The sequence below is a fragment of the Epinephelus lanceolatus genome, chromosome 18 (assembly GCF_041903045.1).
Source record: "Epinephelus lanceolatus isolate andai-2023 chromosome 18, ASM4190304v1, whole genome shotgun sequence".
In the NCBI taxonomy this organism is placed as follows: Eukaryota; Metazoa; Chordata; class Actinopteri; order Perciformes; family Serranidae; genus Epinephelus; species Epinephelus lanceolatus.
The window spans coordinates 10,919,481-10,933,199 of record NC_135751.1 but is presented as its reverse complement, the minus strand read 5'-3'; the positions used below and the strand labels follow the sequence as shown (position 1 = coordinate 10,933,199).

Sequence of the window (13,719 nt, the reverse complement as noted above, 5' to 3'; positions counted from 1 at the left end):
GGAAAATGTCTACAAGTCACAACACACTTAGCATGGCTTTAGTCCAACAAACCAGAAGAGCATTACAAAAACAGACTCTTGTAATGAGTGTTTTCCACCTCTGTGGTTCACTTTTGCTTCAGTTTAGGCAACTCAAATTACTTGGTCATGTTAGGAGAAAAGTGCCATGCCAGTAAATGCATTCCAAAAGTATTACAAAACAGATCATATGATAGTTTGGTTACATTTTTCATGGTCAAAAAGAAAACAATGTTGACAGTCAGAAGGAAACAGGAGTCAGACAGCTTTCTTCGATTTTAACCTCACAAACCAAACCATCCACTTCGACCTCCATCTGCAAGGGTCTGCAAGGCTATTAAAACAACACTATTTCCACTTGAGCTACTTAGAGAGGACAGAAATTTTTCTAATGACCACAAGAGAGCACTTAAAAATAAAATAGGTTAAGTGTAAAACCCTTGCTGCAGATAGTCACTTTTGGTGAGTTGCAGAACAAAACCATCTAGGTGATGTATGTATCTATTGCTTCTGCAGCATTTAAATGACTATATTTCAGCGCGTATATTGGACTTGCTTCATACTAAAATACTGTTAAAACACGGGCCATATGAAACGCAGACAGCTAACAAAAAAAAAAAAAAAAAACACTTGAAATTTAGCACTGTTTTAAAGATTTCTTGTGGCCTTAAAATAGCCAAATCAATACCTACTTAAAACACACTGGTTATTCCTGAAAACAGGGCAAATCAATCAATACATTTGATCACAATTCATCAACACAAATGTTTAAGAAATAATATTTGTTTATTGGGATTTAAACTCCGGTGTCAGGAGCAGCAGCATTGGAGTAAAGGAGACACAGGGCACTGAGAACTGCAACAGAGAAACAGAGGTTTCAGGGTGTAAGCCGAGATGCCACTGGTCAATACTTGGAGACGACGGGGATAAATTTGGCCCCGCTCTTGGGACCTACAACAGCCAAGTGTTGCCTTTTACCTCACCGTTTCCCCGCCTCAGACACTAGAACACTTCTGAAAATAGCTCCAAGCTAACCCAGATAGAAAAGAGGAGCGTGTGTTTATAAATGGCAGGAGTTTGAGCCACGGCGACGGCCATGATGACGTTTGGTTTGCCGTCTGTGAGGATATTATTTTGGGTCAGATATCTTCTCTGCCATGTTGTCCGGTGAAGCAGGAAGGCCAGGCCACAAAGAGAGAGCATATGCCTGCCTTTTCCTCTGCCGCCGCCCCTGACATGTGTTACTTCCTCCTCTCTCAGCCCACCTGCTCGGCCAAGCCTTGCAGTTTACTACGAATGCCAGCCTACAGCAACAGCATGCACAATGTGCCAGTCTGTGTCAGACTCCTCAGAGGTACTTAAGTCAGAGAGGAGTTTGAATCGGGATCATATCAAGTCAATCAGAGCTTCTCAAAAGTAATGTTCAGTTACCAGTAATTAATTTGTCCGTAACCCGACTTAAACATTATAACCAGGGTTTGGCCAGTGTTAACATTTTCAAACCGGCTTGATATGAAGCCAAACACCAGACCGTACCACACTGAATTTTACCACTAGGTGTTGCACTTGAATCAGCAGCTGCTTCCAAGTGGTACATAAAGACACCATGTTCTTACAGTACGCGAGTATCCGTCTATTGCATCACATTGCGTAACATCGAGCCTTCTGTCCACACTGAATCCATTTAATATGCACATTTACATGTTAGGATACTGAGGCACCACAAATTCATTAGAATATTCATCAGAAAAATGACTGAAAGGTATTTTTGTAATTTTGCTTTGTATTAAAGGAGCTTTTTAATATATACCCTAAAACACCTTAATACTACTATGACTACAACAAGGCTACTATTACTTCTAACTTCTCCTCAAAACATCAACCATTATCACTGTGGTATGGTCAGTCTAATACTGAGCTTGCTTTCCATCCTTTTACAGTGCTGTGTCTGCTCTTCATGTGCTTAAACAGGATCTAAGCTTATTTTCAATATTCATATGTTATGCCTTTGTTCTAAAACAGTCCAAAATATGAGCAAACATTAACAGCTCTCTCCCAAATCCAAAAGCAAGAGTGCCAAATCTGTCATTTGTGACATCATCAAGTATTGTTGAGTATATATAGTAAGTCTAGGGCTGCTCCATTGACAATGAATTAGGAAAGATGACACTGAGAGCACCTAGGGGAATGTTCTGAGTACATGGGTACATTTTCTGTTTCAGACCTGAGAACACTACAATAGAATAAAGCTCATTTGGGTAAGAATAAGAAAACAAACATTCTGTGGGTCCACAAAATCAGGCTCCCATTCACTGTCTATGGAGCAGCTCCAGACTGTACACTTGATGACATCACATTTAAGACTTACTTCTCTGGTTTCTGGCTTTGAGTGAGAGTAGCTCATGTTCACAAATATTGATTGAACTTCCCCAGGCCATGGAAATGATACATTGGTATTTTTAATTTAGTGGTGTTCCCCTTTAACTACAGCTTGCATATGCCTCCAATAGCTTTAATTTCTGTTCTTTGAAGCACACAGGATACCTGATGTAGCCATTATGTGAGTATGCAAACAAACAGGTAAAAGCAAGTATATAAACAAACATACAGTAAAGGTCCAGTGTGCAGGATTTAGGGGAATATACTGGTAACAATGGAATTTAATATGATAATTATGTTTATTGTTAGCAAATAAACACCTGATATTACCATAAAGTGAGACATTTATATCTACATAGGGAGCAGATCCTTGTCTACAGAGATCGCTATGTTGAGACCCCATGATTCTACAGTAGCCCAGATTGGACAACCTAAACAGTGGCTCTAGAGTTTTTGGGCTTCCGTGTCAGCCACCTTGGTTAGCAGCCCCTTCACAATGAGCAACATTGGAAAACACAGATTTTTTTTTTTTTTTTTTAACATACAACTGCTTTATTCAGTGTTTTTACTGGTTTAAATCACCTGGTCTGTATGTTTCGGAGGGGAGACCTCTACTGACAATTTGGCTCATGGTAAAAACCTCCTGAACATCTGGATCAACAATAAGGTGAGCACGCATTAAGTAATTGGAGGAAATAGGTGAGCACACATTAGGAGGTGCCAGGCAAGTGGGTCCGAAAAGGGTAGGAAAAACACTGATTTTGAACAGGAAATTGCTTTATTTGGTGTTTTAACTGGTTTTTCTTACCTTACCTTATTTTGGAGAGGAGGAGAACTCTGCAGATTATTCAGCTGTCACTAAAAACCTCCCGAACAATGATTACTGAAGGATTTCTGATTAGGGGAAGTTCTAGCTAGTTGCATCTGCAATCCTCACCTAACTAGATTCCACTAAATCTCACAAAATCTTACACACTGGACCTTTCAAAAACCCCTACTCTCAAAATTTTGTTTGTGTCCGTTAAAATGTCCGACCTTGACTATACACTCGTATCTCTGCAAAATTTTTTCACTAGAGAAGTGTTTCACATTCCTCTTAGTTAGAGATGACTGCGCACTTCCCTAAAATCTGAGATTCAAATAGGTAGATTGGGTACGTACAAATACAAAAGCCAATGTCTAATACAGGAAACACATATCGACTAGGGAACAGACTTTGACACAACACCTGCAAAGAAGCCTGAAGCCTTCAGTGCAGAGTGAACATGGCAGTACAGAGAGAAGAGTTACCATTGTGAAAATTTTGGCAGCGAGCAAAGTGTGCAGTTTTTGGATGTAGCCAGACCCTGTGACTTCCTTCCACTATCTACCAGAAACCCCACTGTAGCAGATATTATATGTCTCACAAATGCTGTGTCAGCCACTGCCAGTTAGCCTGACAAACAACATAAACAAATAAAAGACGTTAACTATAACTGATTTATCTGCTAGTTGCCAGTTTTGGTACACAACAGACTCCTTCATCTGAGTCTGGGTCTGGCTGAGACTTAAACATATCTGGCTGAACCTCTCCGAAATTTCCTCTAATGCTAACACTAGACATCTTGATGTGCACTGCTCTTTTAGTAGTCTACCGGACACCAGCCTAGCCCTAGTAGCACCATGTCAATGCTGGTAAGAGCACAAAGCAAAAGCTAGCACAGCAATGGTGATGGGTGGGGTGAAGACCAGATCGGAAATTTCTCATTAAGGGAGAAATAGTAGATCTGCTTTCAGCTTCTTAGAGTTTTTTTCTTTTTATGTGAAAAAACAAACAAACATGTTAAACAAAATATTAATAAATTAGTATTTTTACATACTTTAAACCTGTCTGGAGTGGGAGTTTAAGGTTAAGATGCATAACGTTACATTATTGGGTAAAATAACTGTGAGTGAAGCCCTAAATAGTGCCTCATTCAGCTCCTAAAATAACTACTTTACCCCTGGTGGTCTCCGTGAAAAAGTAGTGGACAACAAAAATGTACGTCTCCCCTCAAGAACTGATCCTCTTCTGTGAACAGAAACACACAGCATCAGTAAAATATAAAAATTGCTATGATCTCCACACATGGTGACTTTATACTGTGGATTTAAGGAAGTCGAACTGTATATAAAGGGAAGCTTGCCTGCTTGTAGTGGCTAGGTAGATTAAAGGTCTGCATTTATTCAACAATCATTTTGTTTTATGAGTGACAAAGTTTTACACTCTGGTCATTTTTACCGGCCTAAAATAATTTGTAAAGCTCTGAGTGTCTCTTTGGAGTGAGTTATTCATAAACATAACCACAGCTGCAGCTTATGGAAGGATGGATAAGCTGCCACATTAACCATCAGTCAGTATGTTGCTGTATCATGTGCCCGTCCTTGGCTAACATCAGGCGGGGCTGCAGACAGAAGTTGTTCCTGTTATCTCCTACAACAAGCTCATACCTGAAAAGCCTCCCAACACCAACCGACGCGTAATTATCTCTTGCTTTACAGTCCCATCTGTTTGCCTTATCGATCACCTATCGATCGGGGAAAGCCAACTCTATAAGCTGTTGATCACAAGCAGGGGATTCATGGACATTTATTATGGTACAGCGATCGATTGAGGTCATGCTGCCCGGCCTCCACCATTGGCCGCAGAGAAACAAATATCGCCTTGCTGACACATCTCTCAGTGCAGCTCTGACAGCCTCATAAAATCCCACTGATGTCCTCCTGCCTGGGAGAAAGGATTCCTTTTTTTCGAGGGATTCAATTCCACAGAGGAAAAAATTAAGATTAATAGCTTTTTGTGTCCTGCTACAATTTGCAATTGTCTTTGTGAGGGAGATTGTTTACAGCTTGGCAAAGTAATATATGCAAATGTGACCTGGAAGTGCATAAATGGGTGCGCACAAAATGACTGTGTGCTTATTGAAAGTCTCGGGTGAAATATAAAAGCAGAGTAGAGGCTGAAATACTGAAATGTTAAGGACTGGAGGGAAAGTGCATTAGGAAGCATTGATAAGAGTGTTTTTGAGCAATAATTTCTCGTGCAAATCAGCAGGTGCATTTCTCTTCTCTGAACTCTAGGGGGGGCTCATGCCCTGACCCTAACAGGGAAGTGGAGCTAAAATAGCTTCAGGCACGAGTTTGTGGTGGGTTTGAGAGAAGAAGGGAGAGACATGAGTCACCTGCAGACACCCTGCACTGGTCTGTTAGAGTAAAGTCTGTCTCAGTGCTGTTTCATGTTCTGAATAGCAGCATGACCTTTCAAAAATGTTCTATATACATCCTGCAGACTAAAGACAACAACACTGGGGTTCAGTGCTGAGAGGAGGGCAGGTGAAATAAGCAGTGAAGAGGAAATCTGTTGGATGATGACCAAGGTCAGCCAAGGTCAAAGCTGAGGTTGTATTTTAGTGGGTGAAGCAGATAATCAACATTGATCATTGCACCATTCACAGCACGTCATGTTTCTTGGATATCTTCAGTAAGCTACATTGTCACTGAAACTTTTTGTCATGAAGATGCATATCATGCATATCATATTATGCATATCTTGAGCTTCATGGAAAATTTTTAAACTAAAGGTTAATAAGATGCAGGACACATAGTTGATACCAGAACACAAGGAGCTTAATACAGAACATGCAACTGGAGGATTGCTCCACCTTTTTTAGGGAAAGCCTCCAATCCTTAAAATACTGTACATCCAGGTTGGGTGTCGTACCTCATTTTTCAAAAAATAAAGCTTGTCAACTAACAACCAACAAGTGATTCAGCTGAATTAATTTGAATGCAACAAATGTAGCCTGATCCTGAAATATGTTGTAGAATGAACATTGTTTTGGTCACTCTGCTGCCTCATTAGAGTGATAAGCCAACATGTCACTTGAGCTTTGTTGTTTATTATCCACAACTTCTCTATCTAGGGTGTCAAATCCAAAATAAATGAAGCACCAAAAATTGCAGTTCCCTAAATGACCACTTGAGACTGGCTCCACAAGCGAGTCAATTTGTATTGACACCCATGTTAAAATGCCCAACTTTAAGGCAGAAATAAACACATTTACAGCCTGGTACAAAAATGGATTTGGTCTCAATAGCTAATTCATGACAACGATATTTAAAAAATCAAAGATGGCAACGGCCAAAATGAAAAACTTGAAGCCTAAAAACATGAGTCCACAAACCAATGTATCAGACGAAGATATACTTTATTAATCCTCAAGGGGGAATTCAATGTTTTTGCTCTGTTGTCATACACACACAGGCCCAAACACACACACATGCACAAAGAGGACCTATAAATGCATTAAATGGAGGGATGTCAGAGCGAGGGGCTGCCTATGGACAGGCACCCTGAACAGTTGGGAGTTTGGTGCCTTGTTCAAGTGTACCTTGGCAGTGCGAGGTGAACTAGCACCTCTCCACATTCAATATTTGGTCTGGACGGAGACTTAAACTGGCAACACTCTGGTTCCCAACCCAAGTCTCTATGGGGGAGCTACTGCCGCCCATGCACGATGTAGAGGCTGCTACGTTCATCAGTTTTATACAGGCTATGTTACTGACTGGACACAAAGACACGCAATGGGCTTGAAGTGAATATTGAACATAGAGAAATCATTAGCCCAGAGATCAAATACTTATTATTTTTTTAGCTGTTCTATGATAGTTGCAATTTGAAACAAACAGTGACATCTCCAATTTATTGCAGTCTAGCTGAATAGGAAAAAATTATTGAAAGCAACAAATCTTGAAAAATCTAAGGGCTTGCTTTGATTCATCAAACATAATGTGGTTTAATTAATCTTAATAATATTACTACACAAACGCTAGACTGGGCTTCATTTGGTCTTATCAAGCACAAATTAGTCAATTAAACTGCTGCAAATAACTCAGAAATGGGTTTCACTGATATACCTATAAAAGGCTGAGGTATAATCAGTGTGTCAATATCACCACCGATAGTTTACTTATTTTTTTTAAATCAGTTTCCTCAAACTAAAAGATCTTCTCATTAACAAAAAAAATGCAGCAGGTAATTCACCAGTTTCAGGTATTTGGCTCAGGTCCAGCAGTTATGAAGCCAAGCAGCTCATCAACTCATAGTAAAACCAAATGAGTCATTACGCTCTGAGAACAAGACGAGAAACACAGAATCGGTCATTTTAATGATAAAAGGCCTTATTTTAGTGTAATAGGCTCTGATTATAAATGAGGGCACACGTACCTACACACATACAGAATAATAAATCATATTACTACTGCACATTCAAGCCAAACTCATACTGGGATGTTAAGCTGATACTGATATTTGGAAGAAAAAAGTGCAAGCATTCTCTAGTGGACAAACTATGTTACAGCGACACTGTATCTAAAACATATCTTAGTCATTTCTGCTCTGCAAGTTATTGTTACTCTTTTACAATGATCCACTGTCATGAGATATATAGTAAAACATTATGTGGCCAAAAGTATGTGGAAAGCCCTTTCTACACATCTGTGTACTCTTTGTCTTGGGCACGTCTACCTGGTGTGGGTCTCTTGGTTCCTATAAAGCAAATCTTTACGTTTAATCATACATTACTATTGTAGACAACAGAGTTTGCCAGGAATGAGTCCTAAAGTCCAGTGCGATGCTAACTTCTGTGTCAGAACAGAAAAACATCATCCCTGGTGGACTCTATAGTGTCCTTTCAGCTTCATACAGAGAAATTGTCAAACAGCTTGACATTGTTTCACAATGTTTCAACATGAATATGTCCCCGTGCACAAAGTCAGCTCCATTAAGAAATGGTCTTCCCAGTTTGGTGTGAAAGAACTTGATTTGGGATGAACTGGACTGCTTGCAAGACCGCATCGCTCAAAATCAGTTTTGGTATTTTTATTTTAACCCCTACCCCTGTCCCCAGGAACAGAGTTACAAGGGTTAGTGGTTAAAATCTTTCCCTATTAAATGGGACAACCCTTCAAGGCCCTGATGCATCATCAGTAGTATGTAAACAAATGCAACTATTGCAATAATGGTATTATCACAATGATAACTGCCATTTATCTGATGGAGAGAAAAGAGCATGGATGCTCTCAATTCATTCACAACTTCAGTTTCACTCTTTCAACTGAGTGGTGCTGGAATTTGTCCTAAAACCCGGTAATGAGTTAGCACTGTAGCATTCCCAGTTCCCTCGTCTTGACGTCAATGGGTTTGCCGAATTTTTTTTTTTTTTTTTGTTTCGGTGCTTGAAATAAGGTCTGTGGTTCTATGACATAAAATGCACCAGTAAATCACACGCTTGTTAATTTTGAAGCCTTTCTGTGACTTTAAAAGACAGTTGCTAACAAGTGGCTAAATGAGAGCACCATTACACTGAACGTGGCTTTATCATTGGTGACAACGCCAAAGTCACGTGAGTGTGTGTGTAGTGTGTTTATGACCTAATGTTAGCTTTTTACTTCAGGCCATTGCAATAACACTTCCAAAATTCTAAAGTGCTGTTCATTTCTCAATATTATCTTGCTGAACAACACTTTGTAAGTATCATAAACATTTTGTTTCCCACAGAGCTTATTTTCTGCAATAATCCAAAATCCAATGGAAAAATCCAAACAACTTGTTGTCAAGAAGAGCCAATGTTGGCTTCTGTGTTGACCTACAAAAAAATATCATCCTTGCATAGGGTGCCAGGTTCCAAAGTCTGGTGGAAAGCCTGAAACCATAAGAGTGCAGGTACATGAATGCTAGTGGTTTTGAAATTACATGTAAGGCTGTCCACATACTTTTGGCCATGTAGTCTATGCACTGACTGGGACAAACTTATCCGTGCTCTCTGTTGGACAAACCAGGATTAACCACCTCAAACAAATCTTTGGCAATTCTGTAGTAAAATATCTTGTTACATATCAGCTGAAATGTACACCGACACTGATATAGCTCTGATAGGCTCCAGTCAGCCAGTCAGTCAGGCTCTAATGTATGCTTGCATATGGCAATGTACACATACAGGACAGTATATAAATACTCTATTTGCATACACATAGATAGTCATGCATGCTGTATATATACAGACACAAACAGCTCATACTTCAAGAGATAAGGCACAAAGATAAGAAGGAAAAGGCGAGCACTGACTCTGTTTGTCCCAGAGAACGTTTCAAGGACAAACCTGTTGATGTGAGCTGCGGCAAGACAGACAAGACACAGAGCGGAACCAGAGATGCCAAAAAATAAAAAAGAAGGGGTTGACAAATGAATGGGTCCTGGGGAAGAGTGAGGAGAGATAATGCATTATACTGCGATGGTTGAAAAAGAGGCTGTAGTATGTTGAGAGTTGTAAGGCGGCCGGCACTCCAACAGCAGTGGGAGGGAAATAAACGGGAGGGGTGGAGGGAGGGAAACAGAGAGGAGGGAGGGAGAATGAGAGGATAAATCCTTACTACATAATGATTAGAGCTCACAAGCCCTTCCTGTGACACGGAGTGTAGGAGTCAGGATTACAGCCGGCCAGTGAAGCCAGAGTGACGGCTCTGCTGATGGAGGAAGGAGGGGGCACAGGTAGAAAAAGACAAACAGGACAACAAGTGCGGTTAACTGAAGACCAAACAAACAAGGTGTGTTTCAAGGGGAGGCAAGGGGTGGATCCAGCAAAAAAGGCATTTGAGAAGATATTTCCAAACTCCAGAGGCTGACCCGCATCTGTCCCCCTGCCCCGGCCATCTGTCGCCGGTCGCCGACAGCTTCGTCCCAGGCAGCTGGATCATTTCTTCGATTCTTATTTTGATGGAGAAGCCACAAGAGCGCCGCTCGCACCAGAGGAGGGCAAAGACGGGAGAGTGGGAAATTAAGACAAGGGTCACCCTGCGCAATCTGTGATAGATGGGACTCACAATGTGGACAGGTGTCTCAGCCAAATATGGAGTACTTCTGTGTCTGTATGAACTGGGCAGAGACGGACAAGGAGAAGACTGAAGAGTTAAATGTTGAGGATTTGTTTTGCGCCGATATATAACATGGTGTAAGTTTCTGGCAGCTTTCGGAGCTTTTCTGAAGTCTCATTCTCCAGCCAAGAGCGGAATTATCTTTTCCCCAGAGGTGAGCAGCTGCAGAAGACTTTAAAAAGGCGACAGCTTTACACACAAATATGCATGCTGACAGGTTCCTCCTCAAAGCACTCTGGGACATCTTACCTGAAAACCTGAGGTAGCTGTTTCAACTTTAATTCTGACCTGGAAGGTTTTAGCCAACAGCTCAAGTGCAACTGTGGACAACAACGATTTGTTAATTTGTTTTCTTTTTCTTTTTCCTCCTCCTCCTCCTCCTCCGGCACCTGCTTACTCCGATCTCCCTCCATCACTCCATCCATCCTCCTCCTGCTCCTCCTCTTGTTCTTCTTCTTCCCTCCCCCCCTTTTTACCAGCGAGTGATAATGTGACCTTCTGCCAAAGTGCTGGAAACCATGCCACCGTCGCAGCGGGCTCCTCTGTTGCTGCCACTGAAATAGACTCAAACAAGTGCAGGGAGAGGAGGAGGAAGGGAGGAGGGAGAGGACGAAGGAGGGAGAGGAAGAGAAGAAGAGGGCCAAAGGGGAGAGAAAGAAAGGAGAGATAGGAGAGGAGGGGGTAAAAAAAAAAAAAAAAAAAAAAAAAAAAAAAAAAAAAAAGGGAAAACGGAAACAGGACAGCTGAAGCTGCAGACACGGGATGAGTAGTGACGAGCCAGGGCTGGATGTGGATTGCCAACACAGGTAACGGATCACCTTCATCTCACACTTAGAGCTGCACTTAGATGTGTCATCACTTCACTGATCACAACATTTATCTGTATGCTTAAAAGGTAGAATTTGCCCTCAAATGTTCTTTTTCACTTTGAAAACTGAGTGTGGCCAAGTATGGAGATGCTTTCTGCTTCTTTTTGTTGTGTTTGGAGGTGTGTTGTAGTTTTTAAGTAGCATCCCCCCTTCTTCCTCCTCCTCCTCTTCTCTTCTGACCGTCAATAGTGGAATTGTCAGAGTGCAGAGGATCAGATCAAAAGCAGGACTCGACAGGATCCTTGTCAGGGGATCAGGCAGCACGCTGTGTTTGGCTTTTGTGCCTGTTGTAGGTGTGTGCTGTGGCTGTAACTGTTGCTTTAACTCAGCGAGCTGCCGGGGGGATTAAGCAGAGCGGATCGATGCGTCATTGTAAACAGTTAGAGCAGCTGAGAGGGGCTTTGATACCTGCCTGCCGGACCCGGGATGCTGCTGCTGCTGCTCCTGCTGCTGCTGCATGGGAAATTGAACTGCCAGTGAAGAGTGACTTTTTAGGATGCGAGAGAATGAGAGGTTCCTGTAATTATTGAAGGATCTGTTCTGGCACTTTGGCTCCATGAATACAGAACAGGTTCTTTTTTTTTCTTTTTTTTATGTCAAGCATGAGAATGAGACCTGAATTGGTAAACTGACAGCTCACTTCTACTATATCCATAAAGGGAATGCTGCAAGTGACTGGCATCTAGAGCAGATATACCAAATGAGAGATGAACAAGCAAACAGCCTCAACTGATGGCTTTGTAAAGGTGTAAGACCTTTTAAGTTAACCCAGAGAAACAATCAAGGCAAGGTAATAAATAAAAAAGACAAGAGAAAACAAGAGCAGCAGAGCAGAACAAGGACAAAGCCACATCTCATATAAACACTGGCACAAGATTGTAGCTAAATCATCAGCTACAAAGTGTAATAACCTGTAGGAGCAGCTGCTTATCAGCAACGTGTGTCCTCATTACAAAGTGTCAAGGTGCCATCTGCACCAGGAGCTAAACACATCGGGAGGAATTCATCCCCAACAACCAATCAGATCGTCCATAACTGACAAACTGTCCCTTTATCTTAGAGTACCGGTTAGATTATTCTGTCATGGACCACAAAAGCCTGCCCAGCTGAAACTGATTGCATAGACATGTGAGTGTGAAAGGAGAGGTCAGCAGAAGGTATAGGTTTGTTTATTTGATTGGTTCAAATCAGAGGCGACGGTGATGCAGTAAGATAAGGAACCCACTGGGACGTCCTGTAGATAAGATACGAGTTTGGCTTTTCAAGAACTGAGCCCGTCTCTTTGCCACCTCTTTGGCCAGCACCCAGTGTTTAACTCAAAGGCTCAGCTTACCCTGATTGCAGGATAAACATCTTATTTTCACTTTCCTCTGTAGTAGTGTCTAGTCATGCAGCCAGTGGAGGAAAGCATATTAAATATACGCAGCCTACAACTGTGGGAGAGACGTAAAGTAATCCTCAATGAGACATTTTTTATGACACTGACTGCTGATTGACTGAGAAAAAGATAAAATCATTGCTAAGATTTAGATGCTCCTGCCTCATTAAAGGGCCAGTTCACCCAAATTATTAAAAAAAAAAAAAAAAAGGCTCCCAAGAGGTCACAAAGTAAATATGGGGGTCACTACACTAGATGATCTTCTTACAACTGATGCAAACTGTGACAAGCATTTGGAAACCACTGCTCTAGAAAAGGGGATCCCAAATCTTTTGCTTTGTGACCCCTTTTGCTTTTGCTGTTCCTTGTCGCAGGTTGAATATGTCTTCATTATAACAGTTTTCAGGTCAAAATATTTGGTGATTCATAATAAAAAGCACAAATTGGACTAAAATCTGAAAAACAAGGAAAATTCCCTATACTATTAATCATCTCACAACCCCTGAGATTTTTTTTCAACCACTATAACGGGGTCACCGCCACCAGACTGGGAACCAGTGTTGTAGTGCAGCAGCTTATTTGGCTCATGATGCTTATGACTCAAGTGAAACCTGAGATCTCTTTTTACAGGCTGCATTTCATCTGTTGTACTCAAGGCATTGAGGAAAAATAAACATTTTTTCACTAAGGGTAAATGAGAAATGTTTGTAATTTCGGTGAACAGACTCTTTGAAGTGAAGCAGACTTTTTCTCAGTAATAATTTATGGATATTTACGTCAGTGGTCTGGTTGTAAAACAAGTCAGACACCAACAGTTACCGTCATTAAATATCCCTTTTTGGTTATACTTTTGGCAAATACCTCCATCTCACAGGTGGAGGTTAAACTCTGTCCAGGTAAAATGTGCTTTTCCTCCTCTGGCTTCACCTGAGAATGAATGGGAGTGTAGAATGAGACGGTGTGAACCGTGTGGCACCAGTTAGGCAGGTGAAAAATGGCTGTTCATTATGTTATGCCAACCATATCCTAGTTTCAGTAATTGGATGTACTGGTATGTATGTGAGTGTAATAGACGCGTGTGTGTGTGTGTGTGTGTGTGTGTTTGAGTGTAAGACAAGGCAACAT

General features: G+C 41.3%; 1 protein-coding gene and 1 long non-coding RNA gene across 4 annotated transcripts in view; one reads left to right on the top strand and one right to left on the bottom strand.

Annotated features, from left to right (window-relative positions):
• The window catches only part of LOC117268173 (uncharacterized), a 168,254-nt gene that overhangs the window by 46,171 nt on the left and 108,364 nt on the right, over positions 1-13,719 (bottom strand). The gene's annotated exons all lie outside the window — the stretch shown is intronic.
• The window catches only part of grin2ca (glutamate receptor, ionotropic, N-methyl D-aspartate 2Ca), a 107,815-nt gene continuing 103,950 nt past the window's right edge, over positions 9,855-13,719 (top strand). The window contains exons 1-2 of one of the 2 annotated variants that reach the window (XM_078161639.1): positions 9,855-10,501; positions 10,827-11,153. The gene's annotated coding sequence lies outside the window, so the exon portion shown is untranslated. Of the gene's footprint in view, positions 10,610-10,826; positions 11,154-13,719 lie in introns of both variants that reach the window. The other variant, XM_033644385.2, reaches the window with a different exon arrangement.